Below are 18260 nucleotides of genomic sequence, written 5' to 3' on the forward strand. Positions count from 1 at the left end.
ACCGCCTTAATTACTAGACTTCATCATATAATGTTGTGTTTATAGAAAACGGCTGAATTCTGTCATTATAATTTGGTAGTCGAAGCTTGAGGTTTCAGACAATCTCCACACGTCTTCTCTGCTGTATGACCCGATCTGTTAGCAGTCCTACAAGATGATTTATTCTTTGATCTTCTGAAGTAAAAGCAGGATGTTAAGCATTCCAGGATGAACAACCCAGTTCTTTCACACTCTCTGTTACACAGTAGAGGAAACTTGCTGCATGCATGTGTGTTTATATCATGAGCCAGACAGAAAAAAAACCCTGGAAAGTCCCTATAGAAAGCCACAAAGCATAAATGGGGCATGTAAAATATGACTGTACCCACAGGGACTTCTCCTTTGCACAGTGTATTTATTCCAATATTTGTAGATGACTGAAAACAGTTAAGTACTGTGGCAATTGCTTATTTCCCTTTGTCAGAGTGATGGATGCGGTCCCACCTATCGTACTGTGCAGAGGTTCCTGACTGCACTGACAGTGAAGGATTGTCCATTTGTGGCAAAGACAGAGCACATCAAAAAGGAAGGATAAAGGCCTCCAGGAGGCAATTATAAACTCTGGTTTGTTACATTTGTTGTTCATCAAAGGGTTAGTTTTAAGTCTGACATTTTTAATGTCATGTATTCTTTGAAGACATGAAACTTGATTTCACTTAAACGGAAATGGTTATCTGTTGATATTCATGTACTATATCACCTTGGAACAGGAAATGTAGCCAGTAACTGATATGCATGTTTACTTTTTCACTTTGGATTGAGAGCCTGCAGTGTTTTTGATTTGTAAGTATGGCATGCAAATTATCTTTAGTGTTTTCTACCAGACACCTCTGAGTAATGTGAGCAGGCACACAAATGAATAAATAAACAACATCATCTTGCTTGTGATAGGAAGAAAAACTAAACAAAGTGGTGATAAAGTGGCTTGGTTATACAATTTTACCACAAAATACACAAAATATTGTGAATTTTGACATGAAAAATGTTAAAACAGGGTTCTAACAATGCAAGCAGCTCACAAGGTAGATATTTGTCATATTGGGTTCCTAAGAGTGAGATGGGATTTTAACGAGATTTTGGATGTGTCTTCACCAGGTGGCACCTTTCTTCACAATCTATGCCGGCAGTTGAATTTCATCTGCAGACTGAATCTTTGGTGCAGATTCACAACAAAAATTCCAATTGTACAGCGATAAAGTCCACTTGTACAGATATATTCATATTAGATGCATAATATTCTAATTCATTCCTACTTACGAATGCAATGAGTTGTAGTTTATTATTCTAACTGCTCAAGCATTTATCCAGTCCCCAATTGAGGACTCCTAAACTAGCTTGTAGAAGCAACAGTGAAAACGTTTTTGCATCAGTTCATGGACACTGCAGCAGCTTTTCTACTTAGCATGCATGTGGGGGAAGTGGAAAGGAAAAATCACTTTAAAACCAAAAAACGAAGTGGCCAAAATTTAGGATATTTCAGTAGCTGCACCAAGTCATGAATAACTTGGTAAAATTGACTTGATCCCATAGTATTAAACATCATAGTTATTTATTTTCTTATTTTAATTATTTGGTATCTATTCCTCATGTGCTTAAACTTTTATGCATTCAATGTATTTTTTGGTATTTTGTCTCCTGAATATTTTTTATATATATTATTTTTTTGTCACTTTAACAGGTTTGCAGAAATGAACCAATAAAAAGTTGGTTGAAAGTAGGGCTGAAACAATCAGATCAATCATGATTAATCAATTTTTGAAATAAAAGTCCAATTATTTAGTAATTGATTAATTCTTAACTGGAGTATAGAGACTCTAAAACATGCCTTAAATGACAGATCAACCCACTTAGAGCAGCACGTATATCAAAGATGTGAAAATATATATGAACATTTTGCATTTCAGATTAAATAAAAAGGGTTTTTATCTCTCAATATGCTCTCTCCAAGTTTTATTTTCACCTGGTTTATTAAGTAAATAATCTTCTTTAAGGAACCTTTGGCTATCCAATTATTAATCGATTAAAGGAGAAAAATAAATCTACAGATGGATCCATTTGTAAAATACTTGTTAGATGCAGCCCTAGTTGAAAGTTGCTCCAACTTTTCTATCTCCATTTGTGACGTTTTTTCTTCCTTTTAAAGGAATGAAAGAAATGATAAAGCTTTTATTTACAATTGTAGTTTTACTGAGCCGACAAACACTATGGGTTGTTACCTCTCTTGATGAACTAAGGCCCACCAGAAGACCTGCTGTCATAAAGGACCATAAACTCCTATGTAAACCCTGGTGGTTGTAGGCAGTGAATGGCAGCGTAACCCACATCCAGTCTGCCCTATTAAACTGACTGTAGTTCTCCGTGTCTCAGCAGCACACTGCCAGGCTCAACCGGTCACTTGGTTGGTGAGTGGTGAATGTAGACAGTAGTGGAATACCCAACTAAGAACACGTTTCACGCTCATGAATACTTCAAAGCATCAACAGGCAAGCTGCAAAGGCAGATTGTTCTATTAAGGAAAGAAAGTTTTGGCTTAAAAATGTAAATAGGCTATGTTATTAATCTTAGTTTAGGCAATATATTTTTATACTGGTTAAGTGTCTTGGAAGTCTTGTTTGAAAAAATAATAGAGAGGCACAGGATAGAAAAGCTTATGGAAAACAAGTTTGATCACATTTACTACTAAAAGGAATTTAATTTTTAAAGTACAAGAAAAACGGCAGCGTTCAACATAAAAAAATTCTTACGTATCATAAATTGCACATCTTTCCCATATGTTTGTTCCTGAGGTCCTTTTCTTTCTTTCATTTGGGTTTTAATCCTACATGAAATTAAAGAAAGAATGTTTCCCTCTTTAGTATTTATATCGTTCTGTGTTGCCTAAACTTTGCATGTGTATGAGAGAAAATATGTACAGCCTGCGTTTGAAGTTGTAAACACGCGAGCTGGAGGACGACATTTGAAAAAGGAAAGTGAAGAAGCCTGACAGAGAGAAGGGATTAGAAAGACCTGAGCACAGATGGCTGTGGGAGGCAGATGTCCCCGCTGAGCTGTTCAGGGTCCTCCCTGCCAGCCCAGAGATAGAAACTCAAGTACACAGAGCAAATAGACTAACGCACAAGAGGGAGACAAAATTTGTGAAAACAGATGCTGAAAAATACGTTTAATGCTCGCAAATGTCACCAGTAGCAGTATGGCAGAATTAAAGCAGCCCCTGTCACTGTTTGAAGGTTTTAATCCCCTAAAACACAAACAAATAACTTTTGTTTGTTGCTAAGGACTCTTGTTTATGTACACGATGTAAACCTGCACATTGCAGCAACCTTTTTGTTAGATGCTATTCACATGTATATAAAAGCAATTAAGATCCCAATTAATCATGGTTATCTGGAAGTTTTTTAGGCTAAGTGGTGACGGTGATATTTAGTCTTGTTAAGTCTCTAATTATACCACTTCAACTTTGTAAACACATTAACTTATATAAACAGACATTAATGTGTTTGTTGAGGTTTCATTCTGCAGCCCATGATATACTAGAACTTAATTGTAAGTGGACAAAAATAAATAAATAATAATCGAGTATAGAAACTGTTAAACGTGCCTTTAGCTGACAGAGCCTTTAGCTGACAGAGCAAACCAGTTAGAGCAGTAATTATATCAAGATTGTAAAAATAATATATAAATATTTTGCATATAAGATTAAAAAAAGAAGAAAATTCATCAGTCAATATGCTCTATCCAGAACTCCTCCAGTAGAAATGTTTTCAATTTCACCTGGTTTAATTTTGTAAAAAGTTTTCTTTAAAGAATCTTTGGCTATCCAATTATTAATTGATTAATCAAAAAGATTAAAGAATAATCGATTTGCAAAATAAGCGTTAGTTGTAGCCATAGCCTGTTTTCTTTCTTTTCATAAACTCTGTCAAATTAGACCCCGAAGATCATTTTTAATATTATTCTACAGATCCAAAAGTGGATTTAAGTATTGCCTTTTTGTTCGGCTATTGATCTAAACCATTTCATTTACCTGTATATTGATGGTTTTCCTACCAGAAGGTGAAGCTATTTAGTCCATTACTTGACAACTTTATCTCCATGACTACCCTTTATTCATAATCTATTATCTGGTCAGCTCTAATTAATTTCCCTCTCACTCCATATCATGATGCTGCCACCACTGTGTTGAAATGTTGGGAGAGTGTTTTCAAGGTGTTAACACTCATGACAAAAAGTTCAATATTATCTCTAAATCAAATCAGCTGCTTCTACAGGTGTATGTGTGTGCTTTGTCTCTTACACAAACAACAATAACAGCAAAGAAATCAAATAAAATCTGTCTTTCCCTTCACAGTAACTTGCTATTTTGCTTAGGTTTTTCCCGTGAAATATATTACAGTAATTGTTGTGGAAAAGTTCAGGGGGGGAATGAAGGGGCATAATACCGTTCTGCAAAGCAATGTATCTCGATGAACATTCCTTCTAATAATCAAACCATAATTTTATTTGGCATAATAATAACAAAATGAAAATAAATGAAAAAATAAACTTAAACTGTATGAAGTTTATAACTGTCCTTTATGATTGAGTCTCTTAAATTAGACTCTGGTGTTGTTATATTTTTAACTTCCTTACATTCAAGTTTTTTTTTTTTAATCTTCATTATTAGATAAATGCCTTATAATTAAAATATGCTCACAAAGATATGTCCCGTGTTGACATAGCAGTAATCAAAGGCAAATCAAGTGTTTGCAAGAGACTTTTCTATGCGCACTTCTCCCAGGAGAGCGAGTATAAATATTGCCAGGAAGGGCGCACATTACCTCTGATTTCAAAGGCACTATTGTTATACCTTCACCATTCCCATTTTTAATGCTTTGCTGCATCTGAAAAGCATTTAGATTGTGCTGCGTTTGATTTAATTACAGCCTTTATCACATGTGTCTTGAAATGAAACCGTATTATTGCCCTTTTTTATTGTTTCCTCTTCTGTGCAGCACGAAGACTGTAATGATCCTTTGTTTAAGTGATAACAAGCTTCAGAGCAGCATAATGGAGAATTGCCATGTATGGTCAAATTAAATCAAAAATATTTTTACCATAATTTGCATCATCAGAGTTTCAGGCAAAAATATTTTTTGTTATTTGAATGTTTGAAAGAAATAAAATTGAAAAAACTCTCCTAATACATAGTAGCTATATCTTTATAGCTTGTGTTCATACTGTAAGGGCAACATTGCTTTCCTATTCCACCTGGATGTAGTACTTTTTGAACCTGCAGTAAGATGTGTATTTTATTAGAATTATTTTAAACTGTCAGCAGAGTAGGATACATTGTTTTTTTTAATGATTTTAACATTTTAGCTTTATAAAACTTTGGTAGTGATTTGTGGAAGCTGTGCCTCTTATTCCTAAATAGGAAGATTATCTATAAAAAAGAATGAGTGATCTCACTTAAGGAAGACAGAAGCTTCACTGTAAGTGATCTGGTGCTCTGTTTAATGTCTGCTTCTAATGGCATTTTTGAAATGAAATAAAGCATAATTAAAGAGCTCCCAGGGCCCAGAGTGCATTATAGCACCAAGAACTCACATGTGTTTGTCTGGGATTTGTCAGCCACCCACGACTTGTGTCTTTATACAAAGCAGAAATGTGGTTATTCACCATATTTGCATTATCCTCTTTTTTCCCCCTGCTGTCACATAAAGTTCTCCCTTATTTCCATAGGAAAGACAAGAGACACTCACTGATGTTGAATGTCACATTCCAGTCAGTCATTACGAGCTCATAACCGAGGCATTTATAAGAAATGGGGGGGGAAACTGCATGAGACAGAGTCAAAGAACATAAAAAGAGTCTATACCATCAAAGATTTTCATGTGAAAAGAGAGATTTCTTGAACGATATCTTCAAAATTGTTCAAAGGTTTTGATCAGTTTACGAATTTGTTATGCATGAATAATAACAATAAAAATCTTTCCTGTATAAAAACAAATAGATGACTTGTCATATTGATTTTTATTTTGCTTTTCTCACTTTTCCTACTTTGTTTATAGTATGTTAGGTTACAGGGTATAAGTGATGAAACATGAACATTTTTTTTAGGGAAAAACAAGCAAATAGATCCAAAGACTTTACTAAAGTAAGTTGTAATTGTCAAAGTTAGTGGATACAACTGTCCTCTAATGTGAGCAAAATTACGAACACCTTTTTGTGGGTTTAATCCAATTAAAAGCAGAGCTACAACTGCTCCACCATTTTACAAAACAACTCCATGCTGTAGAAATGCTAGTCTACTTTTATCTGTAATACGGTAATTTAGTTGTCAAAACATTGATCCAAAACACTGCCACTCAAGCTGGTTAGGCATTCTTTAGGTTCTTCCTACTGCTGTAATAATTAGCCCTAATGTGCCACCCATGGGGTGGATGGAAGGGGAGGTAGAATACAACAGCTTTCTTTATTTGGCTCAGACACAGTGAACAAAATAAACCGCATCCCCTAATAATTGGGATAAAAATGCATAAAAAAACAAGGAGAAGCATTTAAATAATTTGTAAAGAATAAATAAATAAATAATAAATTGTCATGCGACAGGATACTGAAGCTGTAAAACAATCACTTAAGAAAGTCGTTTCTCCTACCATACAAAAAGCATTGCCTGTTGGCTGTTTACAGTATGGCTTCCCTCTTTTTGTAGATCCATACTAATAGAGATAGCTTTAAAATCTATGACAAAGGAATAGATTTTTTTAAGCATAGGAAGAAATTCATGCTGTTCTTTTGTTTACTTTCAATAATGTCTCCAGGTCTCTGGCATAGACTAGCTTAGTAATAAAAGTTCTGTCTTGTTTATCTTCTTTAATGATAAGCTACCATTACATCATCATTCATAGTTGAAAGTGCATATTGAGTTTGGGAAGTCTTCCCCTAAGGTATCTTTTGTTTAATAAAAGTTCATTTTAATATTATTCAAGTGGTAAAAATCAGAGAAAAATCAAAGTATTATTTTTTTATGATTACATTTTTCCTTAAAGAAAGCTTGTTATCCACATGCATTTTTTTTTTATTTTGTTAAAAATTAATAAATGTCTTATATAGGCCCCTCTAACCTTATCCATCAAATATTGCTTTTTTTTCATTCCTAAAGGTAAATTATTATATTAGGTTTTTTAAAGCTTTTCATTTTATATAAGCAAAAAAGAGACGTTTCAAAAAGACGTTGTTTTAGCTACTTTTAACTTTCAGTGTAAACTTTATGAGTAAAAGTCATGACAACCCTTTAGTAATTGCCAGTCTGTCTTTTTGCAGGAACCACAGGGGGGTAGGAAGTGCCTGGTGTCAAACCAGCAGTTTTGAAGGACAAGATAATTTGATTTCACAGATACTGTACACTGCAGGTGTCTCCTTTCTATTCCACTCACAGAAAACTATCAATGAAAACAACTTTGCTTTTTACAAGTTAATCTATGGTTTTTATATCAAACTTGAGATTTTAGTTATAGCCATACTTTCAGGCTGACACATGTTTAATCTCCTCCTATAGACTCTGATAGTCTTATTAGATTATATCAACTTTAAATTAACAAAATGTAAATGTTCTTTGTTATTAATAATTGACAAACAAACTGAGGGGAACCTGGACAAAGACTTTCCTCTTACTGCTCTCATCTGCATGGACACACTGTACATGTCGGACCTTTATAATTCAAAGTAGCAGAACTGAAGTGATATAAAGTGGCTCCTCAGCTTCAGGATGCTTTATTTTCAATTTGACTGAAGAAGCATGAGACAATTCATTTCCCAAGTGCTCAGTGAGGCTCATTGTGTTTAAATAAGAACTGTCCATTTTAGTTTGCTGCAGTTTTTCTCTCCTTGGGTAACTGTTACAAATTTGAGAAAACAGTAGAAGTACCACTAAAGTGGAATAATGATTTCTGTGGTATGCTCTAATGTGACCTGTCTTCATGTGATACAATGAGGCTCTCACTCTCTGTTATGATGAATATATGCATTTGAGTTAGTGAATACATTTAAAGACAATTATTTATCTGAGACTGTATCAAGAGAGGAGTTTATTGATGTTTGCTTAGCTGTAGTGTGACATTTAGGAATAGATTTACCAACCATAGTTCGGGTGCAAATGTTTAATGCACTTCTTTACAGAACATCTATGCAATTGAACTGGATTTGGTGAAGAACTGCACATAGGCTATTGACTGCCGCCTTACTCGTTTATGGATATCACCATTTTATTTTTCTATCAGAAATGTGTTTACTTAGTCAATGCCCAAAAAAACAAAAACAAAAAAAAAACCAACCGATTTCATAAAATGAATCAAAAGATTACTCAAGTAGCACTTTAAATGACTTTCTGTACTTGAAGTAGTTCTGGTGAAAAGGCTCATGTTGATTTGTGCTTGAACGGGCATAAACAGCTTGTTAATCTTTGCAGCTGCGTGGGTGGAAACAATAAAAAAGAGCCACAGACTTTTACTTGGATTTCCAAGTGGGAAATAACTTTGTTGCTGATTCTAAGCTTGTTTATCAAAGTTATTCAACCAAAGGGACTTAAGAGCAGATTGTTCTATGCGGGGGAAGAAGAAACAATGCCCCCAACAACTTGCTGACAAAAAAAAAACTGATTATACTTTATATGTATGCAAAAATCTGATTGATTCCATCTTGTTTCAATAGAAATAAGCTCTTTTTTTCAGAACAAGGGCATCTTTCACAAAGCACTTCAGTTAAAGTGGCGTTTTGTCTTGAATAGTCATAAAGCGTTATATGTATTTCTCTGTCTGTGACGTTAGATGCTTTCTTTCATCACTCTGTCGATGTGGATTAGAGCTGGAAAGCCTTCCATGTGTCCCATCGTTGGTCACAGTCAGACAGATTATATTAAGGATTAAGAGCTTGATGCTCGCTACCTCAATTTTACAACACTGCAGTGTCCTGTTTCTCACAAATCCTCTCACACATCCTGACTGCCGAACTTCGATGGGAAAAGTTCTCATTAAAAAAAGGAGATCTGCTTTGATTGACTTCCTTCTGTCATAGACATTGAGCTTCTCTGCTGGCATTTATTAACTCTTTGAATGACAGTTTGAGCAGGGTTCAGATTGCATCTGTTTATTGACAAGAGGGATGTTAATATCTTTTAAGATGATTCTTTAACACTGTCAACATGTGGGACATAAACTGATCAGCTGGAACCTCTTTGCTCCTCTGCTCTTGTTGTCTTTATGCATTGATGGCGATACTGTCAGAGCTACAGCTAAACCACTATCTGCTTTCTCCCTGTACACCTAAGCAATCCTTCAATTGTTAATCCATCCTTTTTTATTGTATCTGTTTTTGCTGCTGCCCGTAGACATAACATTTTTGTGCTCTCTATAGTTGCTGGTCATTTCTTCCTTTTCTCTGTGTTTACCTCTGCAGTTCTGTTTTTTTTTTCACAACCAACCTTCTTAGGGATAAAATAGAGCTGTAAACTGAGGGATGTTTTGAACCTACCAAAAGCAAATTATCTGCTAGCAGGACATTTTTAAAGCCAGTGAAATAACCAACAAATCAAATTAATTGACTCATAGTCTACTGTGAAGAAATGGAATAAAATGACTTAATTACATAATATTTACCATCTCTTATGACAGTGTCAACCGGCCAAAATGGGGCTTTGAGGCTTTAAAAAAAATTACTTAACAACTTTGGTAAAATATAAACAAAGCCGTAACAATTTTCTATGGTATTATTATGTCCCATAATCCGTTGAATACTTAACTACAACATAAATAAACTGATTTTCAATAGTTTAGTACAGTAGTATGAAAGGTCTATCAGTTGGTAAATAAACTGACTGACCCTCTGTTGCCATCCAGTAAAGTAAAGGTATATAAAATGTGTTTAAAGATACAATTCTTTTATTGAAATACCTGATGATGAAAAGGAAACCCGATTTTATAAAAGATGACTGTCAGTTAAGCAAAGGTATAAATATGACTCAACACAGAGGTCCTTTATTTCAGTGTCCCGTCAAAAGTAGTTATTGTTAAATCCAGAAATTCAAGTGAATTTCACTCAATATAATCTGTTTTTACATGGAATATGTCTAATATTGTTTGATCTATGTTTCTTAAAAGATTTATAAGGAAGTATAATGTTTTTTATATATTCGCTGCAGAAAAGACTGCCTTTTTTTCATTGACTGATCACTCCTAGTCTGCTTTCACCTCTGCTTTAACACCCAGTCAGTCAATGAGGAATACATTTCCTCATTTGATGATTCAGTGCACCCCGGGGTAGCAACCTGCTCCAAAAGCCGTGCAGCTCACAGAACACACACAGTCGCTCTTTATGTGTGAAATGCTTAAAATGAGGGGGGGAAAAAATGCATGTTTTTTTTTATTGATTCCTTTACAGTTAGAAAAATTAAATTGGTGTTCATATGAGTACTTTTTAATCATAATTAATTTTTTTTTAAAATAGGTATATTAAGTTATTGGCATTCTCACACAGCAACAAATAAAACCACCACATTCTAATGCTAGGGTCTAGGGGTTGGTATTTATCATATTGTTTATCATTATCATAAGTTTCTAGTCATGTTTTTGATTTATCATCTAAATGATAAATAGTGAGCACTAATAATTGAAAGCTCCAGAAACTGGTTGAATTGTCAAAATATTTATTCTTACAATTTTTTCCTTATTTATTTTTTCCATTGGGACATATTGCCACATTTGAATAATATGATTCAATTCAGATACTATGAGATGTTTAGAGATATAATTGGTGTTTTTTATGCAACTGGTGTCCTGAAGAAGCCAAATTTAAATGTTTATATTCTTCCATAGTATTATTTGTGATTATGGGGCTATGATGCAGTGGTAAGCAGTCAAAGCCATAAAGTTACCCTAGAAATACTGTGAAGAAATAATTATAAATATATATATATTTTTTTTTATCATAGCTTTTATTGTTATCAAGATAAGTTCACCAAATACCTTGATAAGATATTAATTGCGGATTGACCAGCCCCACTAGGGTTCCAAATTTTACTTGGCTGTAAATCAACCCAAAAACTCAGGAATATATACCCCACTTTTCAAATCAGTGATAATATTACACATTTTTTTTTATAAAACCAGCACTGCCTTTATTTCTAATATTGCTTTGACAAACAAAGTTTAAATAGATTTTCTAACTTCTGCTTTTTCTCTCTTCTCTGGAATTGGACCCAGGCAGACCTGTAATGTTTGTTCTCCTTAAACATATGGTTCATAAAACATATGGTAACACCATTACAGTTTTAACAACCTTGCATAACCAATGCATAACAAGAAATCTAATAAAACCTGTTTGCCCATCCAGAAAAATAATAATTTTGTCTGCCAAATATATCAGAAAAAAAAAACAAAAAACGTATGACTGCAAATTAAGAAACTGTGAAAGATGAGAAATCCATTTATAAGTGGAGATATGTGGGGCTGGTGCCAGAAAGATATTAACTCTTCAAGTAAACAATTTTATCCAGGTAGGAATCTGGGTCAAAATATTGATATAATGCTTCCTAAAAATGGCATCCAGGCAGAGAGTTAAGTGAATTTTCCTTAACAGATTACTGTGTGCATATCTTAGCTGCTGACAGACGGTTTTTAATAGTTTTAACTTATTCTCTGTGCATAAAACTCCTTTAAACACCTTATTTTTCACATTTGCTGTTTAATACAGCAATCAATCTCTGTTACAAGATTGGATATATTTAGCTTTTTTTTTTTAAATGTCTTGTTGTGAACCTGGTTCCTAAGAAAGAAGCACAGAGGAATAAAAATATCAGTTAGTAGATGGTTCTGCTGTCAGAGCTGCTTCAGAATGGAAACCTCGACGTCTGAGGACTAATTGGCCTGCATTTATTCAACACAGAGGCTCCTGAACGGGAGATTGATAAAAGGAAAGGCCACTGAAGTTGTTATCAGTTCTCTGCCGCTATTCGTGACTAAAGGGAAACCCCTAGAGAGAGTGGATCAAAAAGGCATACCTGATGGGAGGACTGTGCTTTGAATTTATAGAATTAATTTTCGGTGACAACACTAAAAGGGACTTTGTTGAATACTGTTCGTTTTTAGCTTTAGTTTTAACAAAAATCCTGAAAAGAAACAGCTTATTTCAAGCTCTAGCAATTAAATTTAGTATTAACATCTTTGCATATCAAATTAACATGACTGCTTTTTTAGATTTTAGATATTTTAAGTTGAGCTTTATGTAACTAAAGGTAATAGATGTTTATTCTAAACATTGCAGGTACATCATTTAAAATCTTAACTGTTTCTGCGGGAAAAAGGACATTTGACAAAAAAATCTGTGCAACTAACAGAAATATAAATAAGTCATGTGTTGGCTTTGTTGGGAGCAGTGGGGACTTATATGTGAAAAGATATTCTAAACTCAATAAAAAAAATAATTAGGGATTACTTTTCCATTATAAAAGAACACTGAGTTATTGTATCACATAAGGAACGTAGATGAAGAAAGAGAAACTCATCTGTAATTTGATGCTCTTAGTTCTACAGTCTGCCATCAGTCATATAAACCTTTTTTTCTATAACTCTCCTTTTACTCTAAGTCAGTCTTGGGGCAGACAAGTTCAGACAACCGTCTGCTCTTATAAAAAAAAGTAGTGTTTCATGTTTCGCAGTAGAGGTGAAATAAAGTGTTTTTTCTCAGGAATTAATTCGGTCTTAGTATGCAACACCTAAAACAATGTTCTAAAATACATCTGTCTGCATGACCTGGTGGTGATAAATGTTAGAATTTAAGTTTAAGAATAAATTCAATCTGGAAGGCTTTTGTCAGCTTCACCTGAATCATCTGAAATATCCATTGTTCAGCTCCAGCCAATCAACTAGGGGCCACACCTTCTCAAATCATTATTCAAGCTCCTGTCCTAGCTTCTCTCTGTTCCACCACCAGTGTTCAGGCTAAGGGGGAAGACTACTCTAATCTTTTTCTAGGTTACTCATCGAGGCGTATGTTGATTCACAGCATCAAAGTTTTCTGCCGGGACCCAAGCGCCAAATAACTTAACTTTTGTTTTTATCTGCTTCTGTCTCGAACCCCAGTCGGCCTCAGCAGATGGCCGCTCACACTGAGCCTGGTTCCTCTGGAGGTTTCCTCCATTAAAAAAATTGAGTTTTCCTCTCCACTGTCTCTACATGCATGCTCAGTGCGAGGGATTGCAAAGTCTCTATGAATTTTTGCAATCAACTGGGTTCAGAGATTATGTTACCTGTAAAAATAAATTGAATATTTTTTCAATTGCAGCTTTTCTCTGAGTGAGTCTCTCCAGGTTGAAATTGATGTTATCAGAGTGCTGACTAAGTAACATGAATATTTTTTTGTTTTTGTTTTACCAGTGTAGCTCTGGGGATTGATGTTGTAGATCTAGATGATTGCCCTACAACCTTGCTTTCACCAGCAGACCATTAGGACTGTTGCCATAAGGTTCTGCTTGGTACTTGTTTATGAAACTTTATAGAAAGTTATTTAAGGAGTAAAATCGTCTGGAACAGACACTTAGATGGAAAGAGAGATGAGAAAAAGAGGGGATCAGAACTAAGGGGTGAGAGAAAGAGAGACAGAGACAGGAAAGAGTGCATGTACCTGGAGAAAAAAAAATAGACAACAGTGAAAGGAATTTTAATATGTTGTATTTGACTTAATTGCCTGTCCCTGAAAGATGGCACATGTATTATTTTCAAAGGCCAAAGAGACATAACAGAAACCTTTTTAAAAAGTATTGTTCTTAAAATGTTAACATAGTTTAAATAAATCTGAATTACTCTAAGTTGCTTTAAATTTTTTGTTATGAAACCATAAAAATACAAAAAGATTGGTTATCAACAAATAAGTTTAATAGAATACCTTTTATACCTCAGTTAATATAGTGCTAATAGCCAAGCAAGTTATTCAGGTCAGTGGCTCTGGGCTACACAGATGTTCGCTGTATTTCTCACTTTCTGTTGCACTCTTACCTGCCTTTTAAATTATAAATCACAGCAGATGTCTGGTCAGAAGTATGGGTGAAAAACCTTGCTGGAATACAGAACATTACAAATGGTATGTTCAGGTTCTTCCACAAAGTAGCAGTGCATGTAATTGCAATGTTATCATTACATTCTGGCAAGATTTTTTCCATCATCATCGGAGAAGATTTTAGAAATTCAGTTCTTTTTTTTTGGCTTCCTTATATTTTATATTTTACTAACAGTTTTATCCTGTATTTTTATTTTTCATTGATGTTTGGTCAACTTGTAAAGCTGTTCGGTCAACTTCATGTGTTTTTTATTAGCTATATAAATTAAGTGAATATCAATAATCAATATTAAGGTTAATTAATCTTGGCATCATGGTCCAGGTGTGAAAATCAACAGCAAAACAAATCTCTGCTTTTGGTATTTGGAGCAGAAATCAAACTAGTATTGAATGTTTTACCCTATATTGGAAATTGCATCTAGATTTGTTTGTGATTATGATATAATACACACTGATGATGGAAACAATGACTGTTTAAAATCTATTGTAGCTTTACCAAGAAGTTTGCTTGTCTTGGTTATAATTTCATTAAAATACCTGACATTTACTACTTGATAATGACCCTTTCAACAGAAACAGAGGTGAGAAAAGTTTTTGGCCCATTTCCTGATTTGTTTGTTAAACCCTTAAGTGACCCGTAAATGACAATATTTATTCAGCGAGAAACAAAATATGCAATGATAATATTAGTTAGTCTGGTATCTGACCACCACTAGCAATCCCCATTAGCTTTCTGTATCTATGGTTATTGGACATGAGATCAATTAAAAATCAAACAACCTGATTGATTTTTTTTTCTTTTTTTTAACAACATATCAAATGGATAATGTCATATTAAGGTGAGGAATAGCCCTGCTTAGGGGATCTGAGTGTTTCTTTTCCTGATTTAACCTTGTTTTTTTTTTTTTTTCTTTCTACTGTTGCCCACAGTCTTATATGACTTCTAGAAAACAGCCAAGCTTATTGCCTTAAATTAGTCATTATTGCAGCATCTGTCACAGGATATGGTTTGATTTATTAACGTAATTTCTCTCAAAGTAGTTTGAGGTGTGACATACTGTGTAATTTATGTAGTCTTACAGTATGTTTGCACAGTAAACTTCTATAGATTAAGCGGAAGTTCAACAGTGGAAACTAAATAACCCACCCTCATCAGAGACTCACCTGCCTCTGATGCAAACCAATCAGCTTTGAGCTGCACCTCCACAAAGCCCAATCAGCATCCACAGTTCATCTTAAAAGGTCATCAAATCCACGACTCATCTATCTCCACTCCACTACCACATTCAGGCCTTGGGGGGAAACATTGCTGTTCTCATAGACCTGCTTATGCATATTAAAGTAAAAATCAGCGCTAATTTTTTCCTGCCGAGGTCTGAGCGCCAAAGTCTTAAGATAATTGTATCAATAAAATTCTTCTAATTGTTTTGTTTGCGTTTGAGTTTTTCAGATTGAAATGCCAGCAGTATCAGGAAATTCATTTTGTAGATTTGCAGCTTTGACTGTAGTGAAAACATCTTATTTCTGAAATGCTTTTACCAATCAGTTTTCTGTGTAGAGCTAAAAGCAATGATGCACAAATGTACATAATGATGAAATATGGAAAGCGATTGTGGCTTTGTGTTGGTGCGACATGAAGCAGTTTTTGCTTTGCTGATCTGGAAATAGTTTCTTCCCTGCAGAAGCTTGTCCTGCTCCAGCTGCTCGCACTGCCATGAGGGACACATTTCATTCTGCATGGGGGTGTTTTTCTTTCTCTATTCATAAATCAATTTTTGTTGGTTTAATTAATCATAATAGGTTCTAATATTATTAACCATTTTGGACATTTGCACTTGTTTCTTTTTCTGTGTATTTATTTGTGAAACTAATTGTACCTAGCAGTATAACAGATCTATACAGTAGCAGCCATTCAAAATGGCCCTTTCCAGTCAAACGCCAGCCAAATGACGGCCCACTTCCCTGCAACTCCCATCAAAATCCCCTCCAACTTCCAGCCTCTGGCCTCCTCCTGGGCGTGCACATTTTTTTACTCTGATTCCACCCTTTCACCAAATTACAGGATCTGACCAGGATATGATGCTTCTCTTTAGAACTTAATGTCCATAAATCATGACAGAATATTTTAGAACAAAGACCGATGTTTAAAAAGGAATTGTAGGGGACCAGTCAAGGACCAACCAAGGACCCATCAAGGAAAGTGTGGACATTTTCAATGGCTACTACTGTACTTATAGATCAATCCTCTGTCTGTTTTTAGTGCCTTTTAATTCGTCCCCCCATCAAAGTTGAAAAACACAGTTAAAAGGTCAATAAAAGTTAATTTACAAAATTTTAAATAAAATATTGATTGTATCTTGTCATAAATAGCACGAAGGAATTTAATTGACCCCAAGCCTGCTAACAATTTTATTGCCCTAATCTACTAAAGATTTTAGTTCTTTTTAACAAAATGACCAGCCTAAGTCTGTCGGTGGAAACATGTTTTAGTCTACGTGGTGACATCAGATCCAGTGCAAGATGGCACGCTGCACCTTTGTGATGGTATAAAGAGCCTAGTTGCAGCTCATTTCCACGTTAATAAACCACTATGTTGTGTAGTTTGGGGTCCAAGGATGTTTAAACAAAGCTGATAAAACAGAAAGGGAAAGTTTTAAGCCTAGTCTTAAAGACTAAAACTGGTAGTTGGTTCCACAGGAGAAGAAATTGATAATTAAAAGATCTGCCTCCCATTCCACTCTTAGAAATTCTGAGAACCATCCTATTCTTAATTTTATTAGTCATCTTTTTCATGTTCACTGGATGTCCATTTCTGTGGATGTGGCACCTATTCTCTTTATCTGTGTCGTTTGTTTAATTTCCTTTGTACATTTTTCCGTTATTTTTTATAAACGGAATACTTAAAAAAAAAAAAAAAAAAAAAAAAAAATATATATATATATATATATATATATATATACACTCATCGGCAACTTTATTAGGTACCCCATGCTAGTAATGGGTTGGACCCCCTTTTGCCTTCAGAACTGCCTCAATTCTTCGTGGCATAGATTCAACAAGGTGCTGGAAGCATACCTCAGGGAGTTTGGTCCATATTGACATGTTGGCATCACGCAGTTGCCGCAGATTTGTCGGCTGCACATCCATGATGCGAATCTCTCGTTCCACCACATCCCAAAGATGCTCTATTGGATTGAGATCTGGTGACTGTGGAGGCCATTTGAGTACAGTGAACTCATTGTCATGTTCAAGAAACCAGTCTGAGATGATTCCAGCTTTATAACATGGCACATTATCCTGCTGAAAGTAGCCATCAGAAGTTGGGTACATTATGGTCATAAAGGGATGGACATGGTCAGCAACAATACTCAGGTAGGCTGTGGCGTTGTAACGATGTTCAATTGGTACCAAGGGGCCCAAAGAGTGCCAAGAAAATATTCCCCACACCATGACACCACCACCACCAGCCTGAACCGTTGATACAAGGCAGGATGGATCCATGCTTTCATGTTGTAGACGCCAAATTCTGACCCTACCATCCGAATGTTGCAGCGGAAATCGAGACTCATCAGACCAGGCAACGTTTTTCCAATCTTCTATTGTCCAATTTCGATGAGCTTGTGCAAATTATAGCCTCAGTTTCCTGTTCTTAGCTGAAAGGAGTGGCACCCGGTGTGGTCTTCTGCTGCTGTAGCCCATCTGCCTCAAAGTTCGACGTACTGTGCGTTCAGAGATGCTCTTCTGCCCACCTTAGTTGTAACGGGTGGTTATTTGAGTCACTGTTGCCCTTCTATCAGCTCGAACCAGTCTGGCCATTCTCCTCTGACCTCTGGCATCAACAAGGCATTTCCACCCACAGAACTGCCGCTCACTGGATGTTTTTTCTTTTTCGGACCATTCTCTGTAAACCCTAGAGATGGTTGTGCGTGAAAATCCCAGTAGATCAGCAGTTTCTGAAATACTCAGACCAGCTGTTCTGGCACCAACAATCATGCCACGTTCAAAGTCACTCAAATCACCTTTCTTCCCCATACTGATGCTCGGTTTGAACTGCAGGAGATTGTCTTGACCATGTCTACATGCCTAAATGCACTGAGTTGCCGCCATGTGATTGGCTGCTTAGAAATCAAGTG

The 18260-nt window shown here is 35.3% G+C and overlaps 1 protein-coding gene across 1 annotated transcript in view; it reads left to right on the forward strand.

Moving 5' to 3' along the window:
• The window catches only part of negr1 (neuronal growth regulator 1), a gene marked incomplete at its 3' end in the record, with an annotated part of 184636 nt that overhangs the window by 59292 nt on the left and 107084 nt on the right, over nt 1–18260 (forward strand). The window lies entirely within an intron of this gene.

Source organism: Cyprinodon tularosa, unplaced genomic scaffold, assembly GCF_016077235.1.
Source record: "Cyprinodon tularosa strain WSP-4 unplaced genomic scaffold, ASM1607723v1 ctg82, whole genome shotgun sequence".
Classification (NCBI taxonomy): domain Eukaryota; kingdom Metazoa; phylum Chordata; class Actinopteri; order Cyprinodontiformes; family Cyprinodontidae; genus Cyprinodon; species Cyprinodon tularosa.